Raw genomic sequence first — 26074 nt, forward strand, 5'->3', positions numbered from 1 at the left:
AGGGAGTCGCATGCTGGTTGGTGCACTCTCCTCAGTACGTGCTTCGCGCTGTAAAATCTGGCGTGTACTGGTATATGCTGTGCAAGATCAAGTTGCATTGTCCTTTTAGAGGACGTAACGTCCAGGAAAGCACCGCAGTCGCGCAGCCGCAGCATCGAATTCCAGCCGCGTTTTATAGGAGGCGAAATAAAGAAAAAATGCTCATGAATCTTTGAACCGGATTCCTAATGCGGTGTCTATTCGGAAACACAAAGGCAAAATATGTTCAAAACTTCCAATTACAGATTTGAATAAGCATATTTATCTGTAAACTAGCTTTTAAGGTGCTAAAAAACGTGGGAGTGGCGGATTGCCGCGGCCCGTGATACTGTGTACGCGGAGCATGGAACTTCGATCTATCGTTCCGCGCCAAACATTTCTTCTTGCACCGACTGCTCAAGCTGCTTAAGAGTTTTTTTGTCCCAGACAATAGATCGTTCCATCATTAGTAGCAACAGTGTAATATGGGGGGTTTATTGAGCAGATCAGCAGGACTCGATAAGCAGGACTGGGCAGATCAGCGGCAGCGAACATAGTCAGGTCCAGCACGCGCAGCGATCACGTGCCACTGACTGGAATGTTCCTCGTGCACTTCTTCCTCTTCATAATTACCCGCGGGATGAAGAGGAGACATTCTGGCGACTTACGGTGTGAGCAAGACGACAGGGTCGTAATAGGGTATGAGGCGCTGGACGTGAACAATCTCGCGTCCGCGTCGGCGTAGATCATGGGACGGCGTAACAGGTTCCACCACATAATTAACCGGAGACGTTCGCTCCAGGACTCGGTATGGGCCATGGTATTTAGCAAGAAATTTTGAAGACTGTCCAGGAGCATTAGAAGGTATTCACAGCCACACAAGAGCGCCAGACGAGAAGTGCGGTGTCGATTGTTGGCTGTCATCGTTGGATTTATGGCGGTACTGGGTGTTAGCCGTGAATGCGCGGGCGATTTGTTGAGTCTTCCGCATACTGGGCTGCTTGAGACGCAGACGTATACTCTAATATGTCTGGCTGATACGGGAGTATGGTGTCGATTGCAGCAGAGGGGTGACGGCCGTAGAGGAGAAAAAAAGGAGAGAAGCCAGTAGTAGACTGCGTTGTGGTATTGTATGCGTACGTGACATACGGAAGGACGAGGTCCCAGTTTGAGTGGTTGGAGGAGACGTACATAGAGCATGTCGCCAAGGGTACGGCTGAAAAGCCCAGTGAGGCCATTAGTCTGGAGATGATAGGCGAAGGTGGTTCAATGAATAATGTTGAACTTGGTGAGCAAGGCTTTCACAACGTCACTCAAGAAAACGCGTCCCCTGTCGCTGAGCAGCTCTCGAGGTGCGCCATAGCGAAGAACAAATCGCTGCAAAATGAAGGAGGCTACTTTTAACCCTGTGGCAGATGGAAGGGCGGCGGTTTCTGCATACCTCGTCAGATGATCAACGGCTACGATAGCCCTGCGGTTGCCGGCCGCAGTGTAGGGAAGTGGCCCGTACAAATCAATGCCGACGCGGTCGAAAGGGCGTGGTGGGCTGGGTAACGGCAGCAACTCTCCAGCAGAACGTTGAGGAGATGGCTTGTGACGTTGACAGGTGAGGCATGAGTGAACGTACTTGAGTACGAAGGTGTACATACCCCGCCAGTAGTAACGCAGCCGGAGACGAGTGCATATCTTGAAGACAGCCGCGTGACCGGACTGCGGATCAGCGTGGAAATAGTCGCAGATTTGCGAACGTAGCTGCCGGGGAATATTGCGGCCATCTGCGCAGTAGTTGCGTCGGTAGAGGAGGTTATCACGATTGGCGAAGTGAGAAGCATGGCGGCAGAGAGCACGCAATGGAGAAGCAGCTGTAGGATTGGAGATAAAATCGAGGATAGAATTTATCCAAGGATCTTGCCGCTGCGCTGACGGCATGTCGTTGATGTGAAGCGATGGTGGGGAATTGTCGGAAGCGCAAAGGCTCGCGACCTCAGCTGTAAGGGGGCAGTGGGAAAGTGCATCGGCGTCGTGATGTTTGCGGCCGGAGCGGTAAACAACGCGGACATCATATTCCTGAAGGCAAAGAGCCCATCTTGCCAGTCTGCCGGACGGGTCTTTCGGTGAGGAAAGCCAGCAAAGCGGATGGTGGTCCGTCACTACGTCCAAAGGGCGACCATAGAGCTAAGGGCGGAATTTAGTAAGAACCCAAATAATCGCTAAGCACTCTTTTTCGGTGACAGAGTAATTGGATTCAGCCTTCGTGAGTGTACGGCTAGCATAGGCGACCACGTATTCAGTATAACCTGATTTGCGCTGAGCGAGCACAGCGCCGAGACCAATATCACTGGCGTCTGTGTGGACCTCAGTAGGCGCTGTGGGGTCGAAGTGACGTAGGACATGCGGTGCCGTGAGCAGAAACTAAGACACCGTTCCACAAGAATAACAATGAGGTTACGTCTGGGTTCGGGGGTCCGTTGAGAGTTGACAGTCCTGGTCGGTAATGCAGCGTCACTCCAAGGCGCTGCACTCTCTAGTTTCCGGAGTAGGTGCCGGCGTATGATGGGGAGGAATTGCGACGAGGTACCGGTTAATGGGATCGACGAGCCAGTAGGGATGGAGATCGGCGGGAATGACGGGCAGTAGGGACAGTTTCATTGCGAGCCTCATCTTGGTGAGGAAGATAATGTCCAGGTCCATCATAGGCGGGGCGGGGCTCCACTGGTTAGGTAGGGAAGCGTCGATGTCCTTGGTAGTATTGACGGTCAGCGTTATAATAGAAGCTAGGAGCGAAGAATGTAGGGCTACGGCAGTAACGCGATGTGTGGCAGGTGCGACAGCAAATGAAGCAAATTGGCCGGTCCTCTGAAGTGCGCCACTCTGCAGGATTGCGACTAAGGTAGCGCTATGGGGAAGGTGGGCTCTCAGTAGCAGTAGCCACTACAGGAAAAGGGTGGCGTGGTGGCGTGGGCGGCACGGGGCTGGCGAAGATGCCGATGTTGGCAAGTTTCTGGCGAACTACGGCCTATATCATGACCACGGTGTCAGGCAGCGGAGACATGAGTGGTGTAGGAGCTAAGGCCTCGAGTTCTCTCCGGACAATCCGAGTCATGTTCGCGGGATGAGAACGCTGTTGCAAAGGGGCCAGATGATCGTAGGATAATGTAGCGGGCGTGTTTGGAAGGCGCTCAAAGCGATGTACGAGGCGTCGTTGTTTAACCTGCTCGAATTTTCGACACACTTAAAGCGCCGAGTCGACGGTGGAGCAATCCATGCAGAACAGGATGTTGAACGCATCATTCGCAATACCCTTGAGGATATGGCCTACCTTGTAATTTTCAGTCATTGAGCTGTTGACCTTGCGATCTAACGCGAACACGTCTTGAATGTAGGCAAGGCAGGATTCCGTGGAGAATTGGATGCGAGAAGAAAATTCTGTTTTTGCTTCGAGAGCCCGACCAATGGGCTTCCCGAACAAGTCCTGAAGCTTTTGCTTACAGATTGCCCACGTCACCACCTCTTGTTCGTGATTTTGGAACCACTTAGGAGCTGTTCCTGCCAAATAGAAAATCATGTTTGCCAGCATAATGGCCTCGTCCCAGTGATTGTTCTTGCTACAGCGGTCGTACTCATCCAGCCAATCTTCCACGTCTGTCTTGTTTTCGCCATTAAAGATGGGAGGGTGGCGAATTTTTGTCAGGACGACTGGCTGAGCCGAAGTTGCCGCGGTGGTAGGGGCTGCCTCGGAGGTCATAGTGGTAGTGGTCGACGTCGTTTTGAGCCCAGGTAGATGACGGCCACTGCGCAAATCAAGCTTCTGGCAGCGCAAGGAATAATCTGTGCGTACGGGGATCTTAGTTCACCTCCACCAAGATGATACGTGGAAAGAAGGTTAGCTCGAGAACACAACGGCTGATGACTTGAGTGAATGTTCGGGCAACAGCCAACCTTCTCGTAGCACCAACTACTATTGCTACAGCGTCGTGTTCCTTCCATATCACTACTGTTGATCGTCGTCTTCTGCAACGTTCAGCGACGCAGAACATATATGTAACAATATGATAGCTATTATGATCGGCATTACAGACAATAAACAAATTAAACTTCAAATACTTCGCATAATGTGAAACACTCTCAAGCACGACAAGAAGAGCGCGCAGCCCTGCTTTGTGAATCGATCCACATGCTATACTGAAACTGCAGATACTCGTTTAGTGCACTCGTAATGAAGTTCATGCAATTGAGTGGTCACAAATGACGAGTTTTATTGTCAAAGCGCAAGAAACTCAAAAATTTTTGTCGAGCGCAAGAGCCTATGTATGGGTTACAAGACAAACAGCCCATAAATTAGACTCTGAACGCACATTTTTAGAAACGCGTGTGACCCCAGCTAGTACGTTACGAGTCGATGACAGCCTCGGCAAGACATGGAAGACAAAATATTCGACGACACTTGAAACAAGTAGCTGAAACTGCGTGATGTGCTACACAAGGAGGATATTTTATGCAGGCGTTCTACCATAGACATACGGATCTTGATTCGGTGCATCCTCTTGAGGGCTGTCGAACGCCTCGTGAAGACTAAGGTGTTTATTTGGCATGGAATGTCGTGCCTCTCTGCAGACCTTTTGTTTCTTCCTGAATTTTCGACACGGTCACCACGGTGCACTTACAAGTACATGGCCTTGTAGAGCTTCCGTGACTTTGACGCGAGATGAGGCTCTAAATGCTTCTCACGTAGAACGTCTGAAGATTGGAGCAAATGGTCCTTACGTAAAATGACATTTCTTCGAACCTTCAAACGTTCTTCGTCCTTTGATGCCGAAAGCAGCGAGAACTTATCTTTGTACGACTTGTAGCCTGTGATGCATCGCCAAGCTTAGCATAGCCGAGCGTAGTCATGTTTCAGTGAAAAAACACCATTGCAGATGAAATTAGAAGACCGTGTTCAACAATACGCGCTTTTAACGGTGGGTTCACTGCAAGCAGACGACAGCGACGCAAACGGCTGGAGCACCCGCTAATGCCCGCATGTCTGCGCCGCCGCCTGTCAGCAGGCAGTTGCGTAATACTTGTTGCGTAATATTTAGAGCACAGGACAAGCGGCGTCGTTGATACACCTTTCTACTCTTACACCATGTGCGAGAACTGAGCTCGGCGAACGAGAGCCAGTAGAGCGTCCTCGCGGTTGTCCCAGCTCTTCTTCATACACAAACAGCAGCGTCGACAACCTTCCCGCCATGGTGTGCACTAAAGTTGATGTAGCTATCGACGGCTACGAAGCGTTGGCTCTCTTCGACTCAGTTTCAGACTGTTCTATTGTGAGTAAGGAGAGCTCTCGTCGGCTACGCAGGATAAGGGCGAAGTCCAATGTCCCATAAACCCTCACAGGGCTCTGTAGCACCTTACTAAGGACAGAGCTGTCGGCAATATCAAACGCGCTTTCGCGCCTATTAGATTTGTGAATATATACGAAGGTACATCCTCATCGACTTCCAGCTATAACGTTGTCACTAATTTCAAAACACTGTTGCGTTCGGCCTGGATATGCAATTGAATTAATGGCATGCCATGCGAAGGACTACCTCCGGGAGCCTCCGTGCATGCATCGCTTTGTTTGGATATGCGCCTGCGTCGGACGCAATGTTGCTTTGAAAGCAATGATGATGTTATATCTAGAAGTGGATGACCCTGTATATCACCTCTGTCGTCTTGCCGCCAGAACACAGGCCATTGGGTGCGGGCATTACTGAAAGCCCCTCTGCGCACGAGCTCGACAAACTGATCGCACTATTGCAAAATTCACGTACTACTCATCTACGTCACCCTGTGTCTTCCTAGAGATCATCACTATGCACAGAATTATTGCAGACGAGTATGCTCACACAAGTCCTCAGTGATCGTATTGCTTTCTATAAGAACTGAAAATAATCCAGAACCAGATTCCGCAATAAGTAAACGCAAAATATTTCAACCATTGGACCGCCCTTGGCAAGTTCATCGTTTTTGTAACAGCGACACAGGACGAAGACGAGAAGAAGGCACACAGAGATGGCGCTGAACTTACAAATGTCTTTAATTAAAAAACATACATCAATATATACACTGACCTAACTTGCGCATCGTGAAAGAAACGCCTCAAAACCTAGGCGTATTTATTTGGATAAGACTACTTATGGACAGCGCATTAAAACACAGGCGCGTACGCAGAGCTATGGGCAAGCAGAAAGCTGTGGCTTACTGCAGAAGCTCAGTCTCAAAGGATTGGCACAGAAAAGTAAAGAAGCTCAAGCCTCCGTGCTGAAATTTTCATTTCAGCAAAGGCGCATATTCTGATGTCTCGTTCAGAGCTGTTTTGTCGGATCATAACTATTAGCAATTCGTTCTGTTCTCACGTGTCAAAACATTACTCTTCACTACCAGTAGCAGACCCATTTCAGGTACCTACCTCAACAGCAGTGACAAAGATTTTACGGATGCAAACTCTTCCTCCTACACTTCTTTTGTTTAATTCGCTACGTTTACGTTTAATTCACTCCAACATAGGCAGCTGCTGCAGTACGTACGAGCATGTATTGCAAAAGCAATGTTGATCTCATGTTTAAAACCAACTGCGGGATCATTATCGCGTTTCATTTTAAATTGCTGCCTTTTTACCTCACTAACACTAACGTCATATGGGACGGTAAAATATTTATGCTGAATTCGGGTGTGCGCATAGGGGCAAGAGTGTGCCTATTTTAAGTAACATTTTTCTAAGCCAATTTGATAAGAAAATACAAGCTTACTTAGCTGGAACTATTTCGCGCATTTTTTGCTATTTAGATGATTTCCTTGTGGTTGGCGGGACCCACAACCCTGAAGAGGAGTCACGTGTTCTTTACGAATTTACGCGAAATAGGTAGGCGCTAAAATGCACCTATGAAATCTTTCTACAAGGCATTCTTCAGTTCCTTGAGTTAAAACTGCGTTTTCACTCAAACCATAAATGTTGACAGTATTTTCCTAGGAGATAGAAGCCCTTACTGAACTTCGTCATTTCACTCTAAGCTTCTAAAATGGGGAGATTTGCGAGTTCATTATGGCAGCAAAACCTCTGTCCTCACCAAATGAGCAGCAGTATAGCCACTAAGGTTAATAAATGCCAGGAAAGGGGTGCCCTGAAGCAGTTCCCGTTTCGAGTGCAGACATAATTATCCGTACGTGGAAGTCCCCAGAGCGCTACTCCGAACAGCAGGCGACTTCTAAACAGCGTAAGGAGGTGGGGGCCATGCCAGATGCGCATTTTTTATTTCACACTATAACGAGAGTGGGGCCTAAGCACGGGGTAGACGTTCTGTTCTCAGCTCCTAACAAACTAGAAAACTGAGAGCAGCTGCTCAAACCAAGCGTGAGTATTTAAGGACATAGCTCTCAGCGCAAAGGCACGCGGCTGTAAGAAAGAAGAAGAAGGAAGACTATAGGGACAAACACAGTGCTGACTCACAACTGTTTATTTTTCGACGCACACAAGAGTTATATACAACCGAACGCTAAAGGCTAAAGTAAGGCCTGAAATGATGCCATAAGTGCACAAATTATCCCATGGCCTCAAGAAGGTGACAAACCGGCACAACGTGCGTGCCGGTTTGTCCATACTGGTGTTGCGGTGGAACCAATGGTTCCACCGCAACACCAGTCGTTGTATTACCACCTATTATGTCACAATGGTTCAGCCCCTGCGATATATGGCCTACCAAAGATCCACAAACCTGATGTCCCGTTGCGTCCTATTGTGGACTTCACGCGTTCCCCCCTTCAAAACCTGTCGAAGTTTTTGCACAAAGTTATCTCGCCACTCGTCGGCAGGAGCCCCACGCACATACGAAACACCTACGACTTCATAGGGAAGGTCCGAGACCTTGAAACCGACACGGGGGAGACCATGGTCTCGTTTTATATAAGGTCCCTGTTTACAAGCGTGCCGATAGAACTTGCTGTGGATGTCTGCACCTCCGCCCTCGAAACTGACCGCACGCTACCAGAAAGGTCTCCCTTCGAAGTACAAGATTTGGCTAGACTTCTTCGCTTCTGCCTCTCAAACGCTTATTTCACTTTTGAGCAAGTACCGTTCAAGCAGATTCACGGAGCCGCAATGGGGGCATCGATTTCGGTGACGGTGGCCAATTTGACAATGGAAAACCTCGAGACTCGGGCACTAGCATCGTTCACGCGTCCCCGCAAAGTTTTTCTGAGATACGTGGACGACTGCTTTTGTGTCTTGAAGAAAGAAACGCTGTACGCTTTTAGCCTACACCTTAACAGTATGGAACCAGCAATACAGTTTACCGTTGAAGAAGAAGTCAATGGCCTCCTCCCATTCCTGGATGTACTGGTCTCCCGTGAACCGTCAGGGCTAACCTTCAACGTATACTGAAAACCAACGCACACCGGCGACTACCTTCATTTCACTTCTGTTCACCCTGTTTCCCAAAAGCGTTCCGTAGTTGCCTCGCTCCTCCGTCGAAACGAAAGAATATGCACAAAAAGAGAAGATAGGTGTGCTGACACCTTGCGCATACGCCATGATTTGTCTGCTTGCGGCTACCCTGGACATTTTATTGACTCAGTGGAACGACAGCTTGCACGCCCTGCGCTGCATCGGACCCCAGGCACCCGAAAGCGGGCATCGATTCCATGTGTCCCAGGCGTTAGTGAAACGCTGGCACGTATACTGCGTCGCTACGACGTGCAGACTGCGCATGTGCCAGCCCACAAGCTCAGGGGAGAATTGGTGCAAGTGAAGGACCCACTCAGAAAGGAAAAGTTCCCAGGCGTCGTATACGCAATCCCATGTGCCGACTGCGCAGCTGTGTACATTGGCGAGTCAGGGGATTTTGAAAGAAGATTGCGCGATCATCAAAAAGACTTGAGAGGAAACGGCGGGTGGCTTCGAACGCGCTGGCCGAACATTCGGTGTTTTCCAAACACAATATTGACTGGGCACAGGCACGTGTGATAGCGAAAGAAAGCAACAGAGCATCACGGCTCTATCTTGAGTCGCTGATCATTCAGACTACAGCAGATACGCTAAACCGTAATCATGGTAATCTGCCCCCTGTGTACGCAAGATGTCTGGGTTCTGTGATGCGCCGTATTTAAGGCTACGGTTCGCCGTTTCGCCTAATTGTGAACAAGGCTTCCGTGTGGGAGCCGAAACGTCATTCTATCTTTCTTCTTTTTGTCGGTGTCGTTTATTTTTCGTTATGTCCCATCCCGACCAGATGGGCTTCCGTCAAACTCTTGACTTCATAGTACATCAGGGTTTGACACATATTTTGACGTGCGCCTGTGCGCAGGTTAGATCAGTGTATAAATTGGTGTTTTCTTTTCTAATAAAAGACAGTTGTAATGTCAGCGCGTCTCTATGTTCGTTTTAATGCTCTCGTTTTCGACTTTTAGCGCTGCTCCATACCGAAAAAGGAACATGAACTTGCCCAAGCCGCATTTGGCTTCGCAAGTTAGTTTTTTGGATGTCGTAAAAAACAATGAGATGGCACTTTGCGGTAGCGCGCCTATGTAATGTCGGTATGAAGGATGTCTGTCTGCCCCCGCCTTCGAAGAGGCACTTCTGCTGTATATTCTTTGTATTTTCTACACAGCAACCTGAAACGTGATTATTGGTAAATAGCGCTCGATAGCTGAAATCGAGAGAAGTAGGCCTATTTAAGTCTGGTGGGTCACTATGTGTTTAGAGAATGCGCTTTGGCCCGTAGTGCCCCAGTAATCTTTCAGTGTGTTAAGGGCACTGTGCGAGCTGGCCTCAAGTAGCCAATGTACCTGCTTTACGTTGAGTAGTGCCGAAAGTTCGGCGGGCGCTTCTCCGTGTTATCCATTAGTTATTTGTGTATCTTTTCGCGCTATGTTTCATCATGTGCCTGCTTTACCTTGACGACTTTGTGATTTTCTCAAGCACGTATTCAGCCATCCATACGCCTGAAAGCAGTCCTACATATATCAAAAGCGCAGGCCACAGTCTTCAAACGACAACTTACCAGTTCGCTTATGATGGAATGAAATTTCTTAGCCACGCTGTGGATTAAATAGGTGTCCGTCCAGATACAAATAAGACAGCCACCGTCACACAAGCTAATAGACGCTAACAAGCTAACAGCGCGTTAGTCCAAGTTGTTTTTCCAGATGCTATCAAAATTGCCAGAGTGGTTGCTTTACATAAAGGTGGCCCTTATGAAATACAAACAATTATAGACCTATATCTGTACTTCTTTTTTCTAAATTGTTGGAACGTTTGATCAAAATCAGACTGTATAAGTTCTTTGACGAGAGACAAATTTTTCCGAAGGAATAGTTCAGGTTTCGTGAGAAGTCAACAGAAATGGCGCTGATTAGTATAAACGAAAAAATTATTTTCTAATGTGAATGGCAAACAATTCACAGTTGGGATATTTTTCGATTTAAAAAAGGCATTTCATTCTATTAAACATGATATTTTATTTTAGAAGCTACCATTTTATGGCATTCGAGGAGATGCCTTAAATCCGATCCGTAGTTGTCTTTCTGGTCGCGTTCAGTATACATGTTTAAATGGTCATCGGTCACAACCTAGACATTTATTATGCAGTGTTCCGCAATGGTCTATTTGGGCCCAATATTTTTTATTGTTTATATAAATGATATAATTGCCATCCCAATTACTCCAGCAATACGCTTGTATGCAGGTGATATCATCATCATCATCATCATCATCAGCCGGACTATACCCACTGCAGGGCGAAAGCCCCTCCCATATTCCTCCATTTACCCGGTTCTGGGCTAGCTGCATCCACTTGACCCCTGCGAACTTCTTAACCTCATCCGCCCACCTAACTTTCTGCCGCCCCCTGCTGCACTTTTCTTCCCTTAGAATCAAGTTTGTTACCCTAAGCGACCATCGGTTATACTCTCTTCGCACTACATGTCCTGCCCATGCCCATTTCTTCTTCTTGATTTCCACTAGAATGTCGGTAACTTCAGTTATTTCTCTGACCCACTCCGACGCTTTCTATCTCTTCATGTTACCCCTGCAAGTTTTTGCTCCATAGCCCTCTGCGTTGTCCTCAACTTAAGTAGAACTCTCTTGGTTAGCCTCCACGTTTCAGCCCAATAGGTGACTACAGGTAAGATGCAACTATTGTACACTTTCCTCTTGAGCGATACCGGTAAGCTGCTAGTCATTATCTGGGAGTGCTTGCCAAATGCGCTCCATCCCAGTCTTATTCTCCTTGTTATATCCCTTTCATGCTCGGGATCTGCGGTTACTACCTGCTCTAAGTAGACGTATACGCCTACTATTTCAAGTGCTTCACTACCTAACGTAAACTGCCCTTCCTTCTCTAGGTTATTGAACATTACCTTAGTCTTCTGCATATTGATTTTAAAAGGCTATTTTTTTACTTCTGCTGTCTAGGTCAATCATTCTTTGCAATTCATCCCCTGAGTTACTTAAGAAAGCAATATCATCAGTAAATCGCAGATTACTGAGATAGTCTCCATGTACCCTTATTCCTAACAGCTCCCATTCCAAGTCTCTGAATACTTCTTCTAAGCAAGCTGTGAATAATATTGGGGAGATCGTGTCTCCATGCCTAACCCCTTTCTTTATAAGAATTTTGTTACTTTATGCAGAACTATGGTTGTTGTTCGGCCACTATATATGGGCCGAATCCGAAAGGATAATTTAAGAGTTATGTAGGGACAAGCTCTTCGTCACAATCAGCCCAATGGACGTTGAAAGAGCGCTTAGGCTTAGAAAGTTTCAAAGCGACAGGGAACGGCCGACTATCGTTACATTCGCTCATTTAAAAACTAAAAAGAATGTTCTTTCCTGCGCCAAGAAACCAAAAACCAATGACTACAGAATCTCGGAAGATTACTCAAAACCTACTATCTTTGTCAGGAAACGATTACTAGAATTTGCCAAACTTCAACCAAAAACATACAAACTCCGCCATAATAAACGAATCATTGATAAAAGTGTCTATATTTTCGACCATTCCGCACAGAAAGTCGTTCCCCGCCACCTCCTACCACCCTCCGTCAGCACGCATAGCTACTGCGTAAACCTCCCGTCAGTCCAAAGCCCTGCTCCTTGTCCTTCCTTTACACTAATATCCGTAGTCTCCTGCCCAAACTTGACGCCCTTGAAAGTCTTGCTCGCACTATTGATAGCAACATAATCATACGCACTGAAACCTGGCTAACACCATCCGTACATGACTCTGAAATACTTTCCGTTTTTCCTAACTGCACTGTTTCCCGTCGCGATAGAACAGATAAACGGGAAGGAGGCGTGTTAATAGGAACCCATGATTCGCGTCTTTGTTCTGAAATTAAAATTTCATCCTCTCTATAAATAATGTTCATTCAGCGCCATGCTTCATTTCCTCCCGTAATTATTGGCGTTTGCTATCGTCCACCAGATTTAACGGATTCTTTTGTTGGTAATTTCCACGAAGCACTTCGCGTGATAACCGCGGCTCATCAACATACACCGATTGTTCTTTTCGGTGACTTTAACTTCCCTGCAATAAACTTCTCCGACCTTTCCACCACAACATGTAAATATAACATCGAAAGCGATTTTGTTAACACATGTCGAACACTTGGTCTATCCCAGCTCGTATCAAACCCGACAAGACAAAGCAATCATTCCTCCAACATACTCGACCTCGTATTCACTTCCCACCCTGATAACGTTCCGCCACTTCTTCATTTGCCAGGACTCAGTGAGCATTCCGTAATTCAAGCCACGCACTCCTGCCAGTTGTCATGCACAAAAAAAAAATACGAAAGACATTAACACTGTACAACAAAGGCAATTATGCAGCCATTAATTCCGAACTGATTTCTCTATGTGGTTTCTCCAACAATTTTCAGAGGGATCAGCTGAAGATATCTGGTCCCTTTTCAGAAACAAGATGCTTCAACTTATTGATAAACTCGTCCCTACTATCACCGTCACTGAAAACCCATCGTCGCCATGGTTCAATAAAGAGCTGAAACGCCTCAGAAACAAAAAGACAAGACGTTTTCGATCCGTAAAACGTTTTTACAACGCATATACATGGGAAAGATATTATTCTGCAGAAAAATCATTTTTGTCCTCATCAGACAAAACTAAACGTACATTTTTCTCTTCTGTTCTACCTTCTATTGTTGAGCACCAACCCCCGCAAGTTCTGCAAAACTATAAATCCATCACATTCTAAACATCTAACATTACATGACGACTTCAACAACCTTATCCCGAAGCACGAATCTAGCCATGCTCTTAACAACTTTTTTTCTTCAGTTTTTACAAGTGAACCGGACGGTGACCTACCAGAATTCCAAGCTCTCGGTCACCCAGTTATGCCACAGATTACATTTGATGCCAATGGCATCATGAAACTCATTGAATCATTGAAACTTACATCTTCATCTGATGTGGATGGCATAAATCCTAAAATTCTAAAGAATACTAAAAACATTGTAAATGTTATATTGTGCCACCTCTTTCAGCAGTCCATGTCATCAGGTGTCCTTCCACAAGATTAAAAAGTTGGTAAGATCATTCCGGTCCCCAAAAAGGGCTCACCTATTTCATGTAAAAATTACCGCCCCATTTCCCTTACAAGCGTTTGTTTGAAACTAATGGAACATATTATTTATTCGCACATAGTCAAATTCCTTGTCTCCGTAAATTTTTTTCATACTAACCAGCATGGCTTTATGAAAGGACGGTCATGTGACTCTCAATTCGCTCTCTTTGTTAACGACCTAAGCTCAAAACTAGACCGAAATGTTCCTACTGACACTCTCTTCCTTGATTTCGAAAAAGCTTTCGATAAAGTACCGGACAAAAAGACTACTTCTAAAGCTAGCGTGCCTAAATCTTAACCCGTTAGTATTGGAATAGCTGTCTAACTTTTTGACTAACAGAGAGCAATTTGTCTATGCTAATAATTGTTCTTCATCTCGTAGCCCGGTCATTTCAGGTGTTCCCCAAGGTACAATCCTTGGACCCTTGCTTTTACTGATATATATTAACGTCTTCCTTCGAATATTTCCTCTACTGTCCGCTTATTTGCTGACGATTGTGTAATTTACCGCCCAATCACTAACAGTACTGACGTTGTCATTCTTCACCAAGATGTTAACCAAATCGAATCTTGGTGCAAACGTTGGCTAATGTCTTTTAATATTTCCAAAACATGTTTGATTTCGTTCCATCATCGGCCGATGCATACTCCTTTAAATATGCTCTTTTTGCTTCTAAAGTGTCGTCCGTCTCTTCTTGTAAGTACTTGAGTATTACTGTAACGCAAAGCGTAACGTGGTCATCTCATGTCATAAACATTGCTAACGAGGCTAATCGTACCCTTGGTTTCATACGGCGCAATCTACGTTTTGCCACCCCATCCATCAAATCATTACCATACATAACTTTACTCCGTCCTGAACTAGAATATGCTTAATTAGTATGGGATCCCCACCAGTCTAACCTTTCTTTAACCTTAGAAAAAATACAAAATCGTGCTACCCGTTTCATTTATTCTGATTATTCATACTGCACTACTGTGTCTGCTTTAAAATCTAGAGCAAATTTAGCTAGCCTTGTAACCCGACGGAAAAATTCTCCATTGTGCCTCTTTCATATGTTTTATCATTTATATTTAGGAGAATCTGTCATATCACCTGCTTATCGCCTCTCAAGCCGTATAATCACCATAAGAAGGTCTACGCCCCCTCCGCAAGAACTACCGCTCATTCCCGATCTTTCTTCATCACTTCATCCCGGGACTGGAATGATCTACCACAGGACGCCGTGCTTCATATCAACGCCATCCATTTTAAGAACGCTATCAACACCATTGTTGTTTAACTCTCATGCCCATCCCTCATGTAATGCCCCATACCAGGGGCCTTTGAGGTATCAAATAAATAAATAAATATCTTCCAGCACTTTCACATACGCCTCGTCTACCCCCTGATTTTGCAATGCCTGCATCACCGCTGATGCTTCAACTGAGTGAAATGCTTTTTCGTAATTAATGAATGCTATGTATAAGGGCTGGTTATATTCCGAGCATTTTTCTATCACCTGATTGATAGTATGAATATGATCGATAGTAGAGTATCCTTTCTGAAAACCTGCTTGATCTTTTGCTTGGTTGCAGTCTCAAGTTGCCCTGATTCTATTAGCGATTACCTTAGTAAATACCTTACACGTAACAGACAGTAGGCTGATTGGTCTGCAATTTTTAAGGTCCTTAGAGTCCCCTTTCTTATGAATGAGGATAATGTTTTTATTCTTCCAAGGTTCCGGTACCGTCGATGACACCAGGCACTGCGTATACAGGGTAGCCAGTTTTTCTAGCACAATATCCACCCCGTCCTTTAGAAAATCTGTAGTTATCTGATCCTCTCCAGCCGATTTCCCCTTTTCATGGTTTCTAATGCTTTATTGACCTCGTCCTTCGTCACTGGTGGAACGTCTGACTGTTTTTCCTTGCCGCTAATCTCGTTACGGTCCTGCCTACTTTGGCTACTATAGAGATCTGTGTCGAACTCCTCGGCTACTTTCACTATCTTGTCCGTATTCGTGATGACGTTGCCCGCCTTGTCCCTTATCGCATATATCTGGTTTTTGCCTAAGCCCAATTTCTTCTTTACCGCTTTAAGGCCTCCCCCGTTCTTTACAGCATGCTCAATTTTCTCCAATTTTCTCCACTTTCTTATATCGGCCACTTTGCTTACCGGTATCCTCTCTAATTATCCTACCGCCTACTTCTACCGCACACTCAGTAATAATATCTCTGAAATTATTGTTCATTGCTTCTAGGGTAATGTCGCCATCCTCGGTTAGAGCTGAATATCTATTCTGTAGCGAGATGCTGAATTCTTCTGCCCTCCCCCTCACCGCTAATTGGTTGATGGGTTTCTTTCTTACTAATCTGTAGCGTTCCTTCTTGAAATTTAGGCTAATTCGGGACCTCATCATCCTGTGGTCATTGCATCGCACTTTCCCGATTACCTCTACATCTTGCACAATGGCGAGGGTTGAACACATTATGAAGTCAATTTCATTTTTAGTCTCGCAATAGGACTTTTCCATGTCCACCTCCGGTTCTTTCGTTTCTTTCGTTGAAGAAGGTATTCATGATTCTTAAGTTATTGCGTTCTGCAAGCTCAGCTAGTAACTCCCCCCTGCTATTCCTAGAACCAATGCCATAGTCACCTACTGCCTGGTCTCCTGCCTGCTTTTTCCCTGCCTTGGCATTGAAGTCGCCTATTAGTACAGTATACTGCGTCTTTACTCTTCGCATTTCCGATTCTACATCTTCGTAGAGGCTTTCAACTGCCTGGTCATGATAACTACACGTAGGTGCATAGGTCTTTACAACCTTCAGTTTATACCGCTTATTAAGCCAAATTACAATGACTGCCACCCTGTCATTAATTCTATAGAATTCATCTATATTACCCGCTGTATACTTATTGACAAGGAAACCTACTCCTAGTTGTTGCTTCTCTGGTGCGCCTCGATAACACAGTACATGCCCATCCTTCAGTACAGTATATGCCTCATTAGGCCTCCTAACCTCACTAAGGCCTATGGCATCCCATTTCATAACCTCTAGCTCCTCTAACAGCACTGCTAAACTAGCTTCACAAGCTAGGGTTCCAACATTAAACGTTGTCATGGTCAGTTTACAATGGCGGCCTGTCCAAGCAGAGCCAGAAGTTCTTAGCACCCTCTGCTGCGTCACAGGTCTGACCGCCGCCACGGTCAGTTGTTCCGCAGCCGCTAGTGACTGAGGGCCGGGGCTTTATTGAGCTTGTCATCAGTGAATCACGCTTGTGCTTACCTTGCGTCATAGATCATACACTCCATGTTGCTATGTGATATATCTCCTTGCAACATCGGACTTTCCGGTCGCTTCCCGACACATCCACAACTGAGCGTTCTTTTGGCTATAGCCCAGCAGCTTCATTCGTCTTGGAGCTACTAGGAATCACCCTTTGTTCATCCCCAGTAACATATGGGACGCCTTCCAACCTGGAGGGCTCATCTTCGGGCGCTCTATCATTAATGCTATTGTGACTGGCCATAGGGTTTTCTTGGCAGGAAATAATGGAGTGGGTTGCCATTACCTTCTCCAGGGAATCGCATTTTGTCAGAACTCTCTTCCGTGACCTGTCTATCTTGGGTGGCCCTACTCAGCAGAGCTGAGGACTTCATCGAGTTTCGCAAGCCGCTCCGCCATGACAAGGCAAGGGGTAAAGAAGAGTAGTGTGACTTAGATGAAGACGGAGGGAGTACAGACACGGACAAGCGATGACTTGCAACAGTTTATTGCTCGAAACGTTAAATTAAATAGGGTAAGCTCCAAACAACGGAAGGAAAACATGGGGGCGGTCACAGTTGTTCATGCACGTGAAAAAACATATGAATGATGCCACATCATCACTTCCCAGCAGCTAGAAATTGAATGTTTTTTGCTGACAGCGCCAAAGAGGGGATGCTGACGCAAGCCTTCTCCAAGAGATTTGCGCTGCTTCAATAATTCCTCGATTTAATTTGTTTCGATGCTGACTCCTGTTTGAGGAAAGCATGGCTGGAGATATTTGCCACCATGCAGTCGAAAGGGTGGGGTCAACCATTTAAACCCCGCACCTCCACCAAGTGTTAAGCGGGGATCCAGGCACTGGTAGCGGACACTGGTAGCGAGCAGGACCGGAGCAGGGGAGGCTTAACTTGCAGTCAGCTAGTCCGCAAAAATCACTTTCTCTTCCTCCTTCTCGGTGATCTGCCCAATTAATGGGAACCTCTTCTTTACATTCCTATATTATGATTCTTTTTACAGTATGGGCGAGCTGCTTTTCACTTTCTTCAATTTTTCCACTGAGTGGTGGCGTATCCGTATTTGTCTGCTGATGATAGCGAACTATTCCCGACCTTTTATCTGATTTCGCTGGTAGGCGTTGTGTTTCTGAAATGTCATTTAGCGTCAGAAAAGACACGTCTAAATTTCAGGCAAGCTCACTGACTTTTTGAAGCCGGTCTTCTGCAGACGACGCGGGATCACGTTGAATTCCAGATTGAATTTTAAATTGAAAGTTTTTTTTTTCAGGGGTACAAGGTGTCACAGGAAGAGAGAAGATCGAGGAAAAGGCTGCTTTATCATGGCTTGAGGGGCGCCCCATGCCCACTTGCCTTAGCTGTTCACAAGACAGCTACAGACGAGGCAGTGCCCAAATCAAAATTAGCATTTCAACGCTCAGTAGTCAGCAAAAGAAGCGATATAAAACAAATAACAAAAAACAACATCCCATCATCCAGATATACAACATAACGTCCACTGGTATCGCACAGCACACGGCCGTCTTGCTTTTCGTCTCCATCTGAAAGCGGTCGCCGAGGTCTGGATTCGATCCCGCATCCTTAGGCGCAATAGTCGAGCGCCTTAACCACGGCACCACGACAGCGATGCATAAAGCTTTATTTACAGTTTGGAGCAAATTTAACATTAGCGTCTTCAAATAGTTACAAGGCGATTTTCACGATCTTTCTTGCCATATCCTTTAGTCATATTTTGTTATTTTCAATAACGGTGATATATTTGGAACAATTAAAGACAATGACTGTATACCGTATTTAATGAGAAGACGGAAAAGTCCTAGGAACATGTCTGCGGGTGTAAGGCGGTTGAATGGTGAGATAATTTTAAAAGTGAGTGAATTCGCTGTTTATAATAACCGCAGCTTTGTATATTGATATTCGGGATATGTAGTTTTATATTCGCTAGGACGACTGGCGAAGACCACGCACGTTTTGAAGGCTGCACAACACCATCATCCAGCATCTCCTGAATTTATGTCTGGATCACTTCCCGCTCTTTGGCAGGCACACGATAAGGCTGTCGTCGTATAGGGCGAGCGCCGTCATAAGTAATGATGCAATGTTGTGTGATGGGCGTTTGACGAACCTTCGAGGAAGACGCAAAGCAGGGCTTGAAGTCCAGCAAAATTTGCTCTAAGGCCCGCCGTTTTTCCTCGGACAAGTGGCAGTTAATGTCAATGTTGCCAAGAGATGGCTCGTTAGTTTTGACTGCCGCGGATGCAGAACAGACCGGATCGTGCGCACCAAGGTCAGCGAAAGCGATAGCAGTTCCCGAAAATAAGCACCGGTGCTCATTAGAAAATTGTGTGACAAGCAGTGCAGCCCAGCCATTGTGAAGCGACAATAAACTGTGAGTAGCGCAGATGCATTGAGTAAGCAGGAGTGAGTGGTTTGCCTCCGTTATAGCACCGCCGGGACGGAAATCGCCGTAGAAAACTTCCACAAGAACACTGCTTCGTGGCGGCGGTGAGACGCTCTCGGCAGAAACGAGAAGTGCGGCATTACGAGGACTGCTACTATAGTGTTCGGTAGATTGTCCCATCGAAAACATGACGAGTTTATTTCACAGGTCGATAACTGCTTCGTAGTCTCGCAGAAAATCAATGCCGAGGATAAGGTCACGGGAGAGTCACTCAAAACGACGCAACTGGCGATGAACGTACATCCATAAATCTGAATGCGAGCCGTGCACATCCCCTTTGGAGCAACTATATGACCGCCGGCAATTCGAAGGTGCACACCTGGCCAATCAGTGAGCACTTTCCTCAAAGCAGTCGTCATGCGACTACTTAAAATGAAATAGTCGGCACCGGTGTCCACTAATGCATTGACGGTAGTACGACCGTCTAAAATAACAATGTCCAGAGAAACGCTTTTAGCTTCCCTAGGTAAACGGTACCAGCAGCTCTCGGTCGGATCGAAGCGGCGACGACGGGACGTCTTCAACGCAGCGACTACCGTCTGCCTCGCCCCCGAAGGTCTCTGTTTTCAGTTTTCCTGATGAGGGCTAGACGGGCGGCCTTGTTCCATTTGCGAGGAACCGTGGGGGGACGTCGAAGAGTGCCTTGGGGAAGAGGAGTGGGACTGACGCTGCGAACGAGATGAAGAACGCTGCTCCGCCAGCTCCTCTTCAATAACTCGGGGTCGTTGACCAAACTGGAGAGGAGGCGAGTCGATGCGGAAGCCGTCGTGACCGAGGCGTCAATACGGATAATGACGGTAGAGATGGTTTGTTTTTCTGCAGTCGAAGGAGAGCGGATGGCGGTCAGGCGTGCGCCAAATATCGGCTTTGTGCCGGGGCAGCGGAACTGTTGGCGGCGCGAGGTAGGCGGTGGTGAGGGGGGAGCCTGATGCTGCAGAGTTTCACGCTGCAGAGCATCCCGTTGCAGAACTTCCGCATATGTGGGACGGGTGTGGGTCCCCAACAGCGAAGGTGGGTGCGTATCGACAGGCGAAAGAGGGCTCTTGAGCGCCTGTCGCACCTCCTCGCGAACGATAGCAGAAACGGAAGCAAGTGACTGCTGAAGATTGTTGCAGAACTTAGTTCTTCGCACACGACGCTGCGAATCAGTTCGCGCAAAACGTCAGAATGCTGCTCGGAAGATGCAAACGATTCCTTGATTGCGACAGTAATGAAAGGTAGGTCAAAATATTAATCAAAAGAATAAAGAATAGCAAAAACAATAGAATCAGGGCAACTTGAGGCTGCAACCAAGCAAAATATCAAGCAGGTTTTCAGAAAGGATACTCTACTATCGATCATGTTCATACCCTCAATCAGGTGATAGAAAAATGCTCGGAATATAACCAGCCCTCATACATAGTAGAAACCGCGGTAGTCATACAGGTATTGCGTACTCAGGGTGTAGACGAGCCGTGCGTGAAAGAGCTGGAATATATATACAGAAGGTGCACAGCAACCATAGTTCTGCATAAAAAAAGTAACAAAATTCCTATACAGAAAGGTGTTAGGCAAGGAGACACGATCTCCCCAGTACAATTCACAGCCCGCTTAGAAGTATTCAGAGAGTTGGAATGCGAGCAATTAGGGATAAGAGTTAATGACGAATACCTAAGTAATCTGCGATTTGCTGATGACATTGCCTTGCTAAGTAACTCAGGGGTTGAACTGCAAAGAATGATTGACCTAGACAGGAGAAGTAAAAAAAAACAGCCTTTAAAATCAATATGCAGAAGGCTAAGGTAATATTCAATAGCCTAGAGAAGGAAGGACAGTTTACGTTAGGAAGCGAAGCACTGGAAGTAGTAGACGAATATATTTATTTAGGACAGGCAGTAACCGGAGATCCGGACCATGAAAGGGAAATAACAAGGCTAATAAGACTGGGATGGAGCGCATTTGGCATGCGCTCCCAGATTATGACTAGCAGCTTACCGGTATTGCTCAAGAGGAAGGTATACAACAGTTGCATCTTACCTGTACTTACCAATTGGGCTTACACGTGGAGGCTAGCAAAGAGCGTTCTACTTAAGTTGAGGACAACGCAGAGGGCTATGGAAAGAAAAAATGGTAGGGATAACGTTAGGAGATAGGAAATGTGCGGAGTGGGTTGCAGAAACAACTCCAGTCACTCCTTTCTAATGGAAATCAAGAAGAAGAAATGGGCATCGGCAGGACATATAGCGCGAAGAAAGGATAACCAATCCTCGCTTAGGGCAACAAACTGGATTCCAAGGGAAGGAGAGCGTAGCAGGGGACGGCAAAAATTAGGTGGGCGAATAAGGTTAAGACGTTTGCAGGGGCAAATGGATGCAGCTCGCACAGGAGCGGGTTATTTAGAGGAATATGGGAGTGGCCTTCGCCCTGCAGTGGGTATTTTCAGGCTGAGGATGATGATGAGGTCAAAAGTCACGGAACATTGTTGTGGTGTCCTTTTCATTGTGGTGGCCCAGCAAGGAATCCGTTGACAGACGACGGTTGGTTCGCACAAGACCTGCGAACAGCTGCTCTCTCACGCTCTGCATCAAGTCCCTGACCTTTTTGTCTTCCGGCATGGCGGGATCGGCTCGCCTGAAGAGGCCGTCATGTCTCCGATGTATGCTTGGACACTCTCATTCGGCATCTGGAAGAGAGAATGAAGGGCACTTTCTGCATTTTGAGACGATCCGCACTGATGTAAGCGTTGACCGGTTGAAGACGGAATTCCCACCACGATGTTAAAAATTGCTCTCGGTTCTCGAACCAGGTATGGGCGCTATCCTCGAGGGTAAAGTAGACTTTCTTTAGCTTGGCAGAGTCGTCCCACTGTTTAAAAGCAGCGACATGTTCAAACTAAAGGAAACAGTTCTCAACGTCATCAAAGAGGTCCCCATAAAAAGACCGGTACCCGAGGGGCCAGCAAGGTGTAGTTTCAGGCCGGTATGACGCCGGCTACTGGCAGAGCAGAAGCACTGGATGTCATGGCGACAGCTAATGGCTGAAGCTCCAGAAACTGTCCCTGGAGCTGTCGACTGGAGCGATGCACCGGGGTGACCAATGGCACATGGCTGGTACGACGTCTTTCAGATAGAGACTCTTGCAGAGACGATCGTTTTATCCAGCACCTCCATAAGAATGTCAAGTACACGGTGATTCGGGATAACAAGGATAGCTTTTATAACAGGGAGTTAGCCCAGACACAACGGCAGCAAGCAGAACAGGCGCACAAGCTCAAGCGACACTTTTTCTTCCTTCCAACTTCATTTTCCTTCCCTCCTCAGTCATGCGCCACTTGGCAGAGCTAGGTGGCATAGTGTACGTGACAATATTCTAAAAAGAAACAATGTAGTTGTCATTAGATTTCAAAATAAATGAAGTATGGGTATGAGAAGGCATTCCATGATACATTTGCTATTAGTCTAATTTCCTGCTTTTGTGCTATTAGTAGTTTGGAAATGTTGTGTTGAGTTGTCGTTCCCCAAGCTTTGGGACTGCAGGAAAAATGCTTTATAAATGACAACCTTTGCTGGAGGTGTCTTTTGCGCCATTCAAGATCATTTACGGTTTCCGGTAGCTACTTTTGCGTTTCAATAGCTTGGTCCCAGTCAATTTTGTCTGCCCGCTTCCTCAGTGATTTATTGGCTTTTATGTCTTGTTCCTTCTGTCGCTTCACAACATCATCAAGCTTTTCTAACAATGAATATATAAACGGTCAAATATCGTCCCTTTTAACGTTTAGTGGCAGAAATTGATTTCGATTTTCATTTATGGTGGCAAGGCTCGTAGCAACTGCGGCTGCATGCATGCCCTGATTGACGCTTTGAGCTTTTGCGCTGTAGTCCTGCATGTGCAACCTTCCGACGCGACGAGACTGTGGCTCACATTCTTTGTGGGTGCCCCACACACAGTGCCGAAAGAGAGTCTGTCGGCCGTGCGCTGGAACGTCTAGATGGACGCCCGCTGAACGAAATGAAGATTCTAGGCAACTGGCCGTGGCGATCGTCGACGCAAAGGTCTCCCAGGCAGTGTTCCTCTTACTGAGAGCCACGGGTCTGCCCGATAGGTGGAAATTTACAAACTATACTGACTCCACGGATTTGCGGACTATATTACACTGACTTTATAATCCGGTAACTTACTTTATCGTTCCCTTTTATATTCACTGACACCCTTTCCCCTACTGCAAGGCAGCAAACTGGTTTCTTCTTCCGGTTAATCTCTGCCTTTTCTCCTCTCGAGGCAGTCAAGACATTTCCAAGTTTTCAGGGCACCTTTTTTATTAGGCCTCAATGCTCTTTCGCAAATATTCTTGCTGGCTAGTTGCTGCACGAGTTTGCCGGAAGGTTAGCGTAGGCCGACAGGAACGACAGACATACTGTAGTCCTTGTCTTTCTGCACTAACCTTCCAGAAAGCTCTTTCGCTAGCAACGCAATTTGTCCCTGCGTAATAACTTTTCGTGCAGGAAATACAGCTATTAGCAATATCTCCATGTTCATGAGGCATCTTGCACGCAAAGCAAACTGCAGACACCGCTGTTCATAAATTACAGGTGATTTGCAGCAAAGGCAGCTAATGAAGCTATTAGGAACAGTGCGAACCAACCTGAGAAAAGTAGCTCGGGACCTTGCGATGCTCTGTACGTTGCCACCGCTGCCGTTGACAGGGCCGATGGCTGCGCCGGCTTACATTGGTCTTCGTTGAAGCGTTCTACCGTCTCAGGTTCTGGGCTTCCAGCAGATCTCGGCGGGGCTACTGCGGTTCCAGTCTAGGTTCACTGCGACAAATAGTTCACAGTGCCCTTTCGATGATGTCCATGCTGCCACTAGTTCCAATCAGGTAATATTTACTCAGACGCGAGTATGAAGCTTAAGAAGCGTTCCGTAATAATAACCAGCTGTTTGTTTTACGGGAACAGCCATGCGCGGTATCCTTTAGGACTGAAGATTTACTCTCCGGGCAGCAAATACCGAGTTCGCCGGGTGTCGGCCTCTGCCTTGAGCTCTCCTGGAGGCTCTACCTTATTTTCTCTTCAAGCCTCTGAGTGGGATAAGAATACTTTATTCGCAGTGCTCCGCCGCATGTTCTTCACAAGCCTCTGAGTGGGGCTAACGCGACCTTCAGGCCTCGCATGGTCAAATTAGAACTTAATCATTTTGGTCGTGCTTTAGGTAGCGCTTTTGTAGAGTTTTCAAACTAAGGAACCATTGGAGCTGAGCGGATCTAGACCGTTGGCGTTCAAAACCGTTTATTCGGTTTCAGTAGTAAAGCGTCTCCACTGAGGTTCTGCGGCGGCTGCTTTCACTTGTAACTAGGAGTTTTTCTCTGAGTATTTGTGTAGCTATATTTTATAGCGGTGTTTATGGTACTTTACACGTACACGCGAGGAGTACATGGTTCATCGCGGTGTATTTAAAGCTCAGCGTAGGTCGAACGCGGACTTTGCTTGTCTCACGACAAGTTTCTCCCAGTCTGTTACGTCATGGCAAGCTGGCCTATGACCATATGGCTAACTGACAATTTGACCAATGCTAACCACCTATATATTTTACCTTCCTATTTCTCCTATCACTCTGATGTTAGACTTTGAAAGGTTATTTAGTCTCACTAACTTTACAAATGACGTCGTAGTTGGGCGGCGGCATCGGCTGAACCAAGCAAAAGAGAACTATCGTTATTACGCTTGCTTTTTCGTGTTTAACTACTGCCACACTTTTTGCGCAGGCAATGAGCCCGAGAAAATTGCTATTACTCGCCGCCTGCGTAATTGGAGCACAATTGTTGAAGGGGCCACGGTTGGTAGTTATATACCGGTCGATCCGAACAGTGACACCCACTACTACGACCTAGCAGAGTTCGCTCTTGAAGAACAGCCCCAACTTGCCGAAGCCTCGAAGTACGTCTCCGTACTAAGGGTTACCGGCGTAGAGAAGCAGGTAAGCGCCGTTATACACTTCATCACGTTTTGTGCCTCCTCTAAGAGCACATTGTATTTGGAACACAACGAAACAAACATAAAAAAATATACAAAACAAAATGCGAAACATGACGAAGACAGAATAATATTTGCGCTCATGCAGCTCACAGATAAAACCGTAGCCCGCACGCCAGTACTACTAAACCAAAGGCAGTAATTATGGTCCCTGACCGTGAAACTGTGCAGGCACCGTGGCTTAACCTAATAAAAAGTGAGAACTCATCTTACTGGTCACATATAGGCAGAATAAGAAGAGACTTAGCGGCGTTGAATACAAATGAAAAAATCCTTAACGAAGGCGGCGAAGTAATTTCAGTTTTATGCGATGATGATTTAGTGTGTATGGCAAAATGACACCAAGACTGAACGTCGCATATTTGCTTCTGGGTTGACCTAGATAGCGTCAGGAAGCTACACAGGTCAATACATGATTAATCAAAATAAGATTGACGACACCACAAAATCTAAGCACAACCGATTGCTCAGTCAATATAATAAAACTAATTAGCAAAACAAATATTAATATTTCCTACCGATCGATTTAATGAATATAGTACAGTTTCAATTTCTAATTACTTGTAATAACACTAAGTGTATCCGCCAATATCAAAAGTAGCAGTTCTTAATAAATTTGCGAAACATATACAGCAATATGTCTCTAGAACTAAGCGTCAATACTTTAATTACTCCTTAATAAGAACTAACCCCAAATAATATTTGATTTTA

This window comes from Amblyomma maculatum, chromosome 10 (genome assembly GCF_055883805.1).
Source record: "Amblyomma maculatum isolate TAMU_Amacu chromosome 10, ASM5588380v1, whole genome shotgun sequence".
NCBI lineage: Eukaryota > Metazoa > Arthropoda > Arachnida > Ixodida > Ixodidae > Amblyomma > Amblyomma maculatum.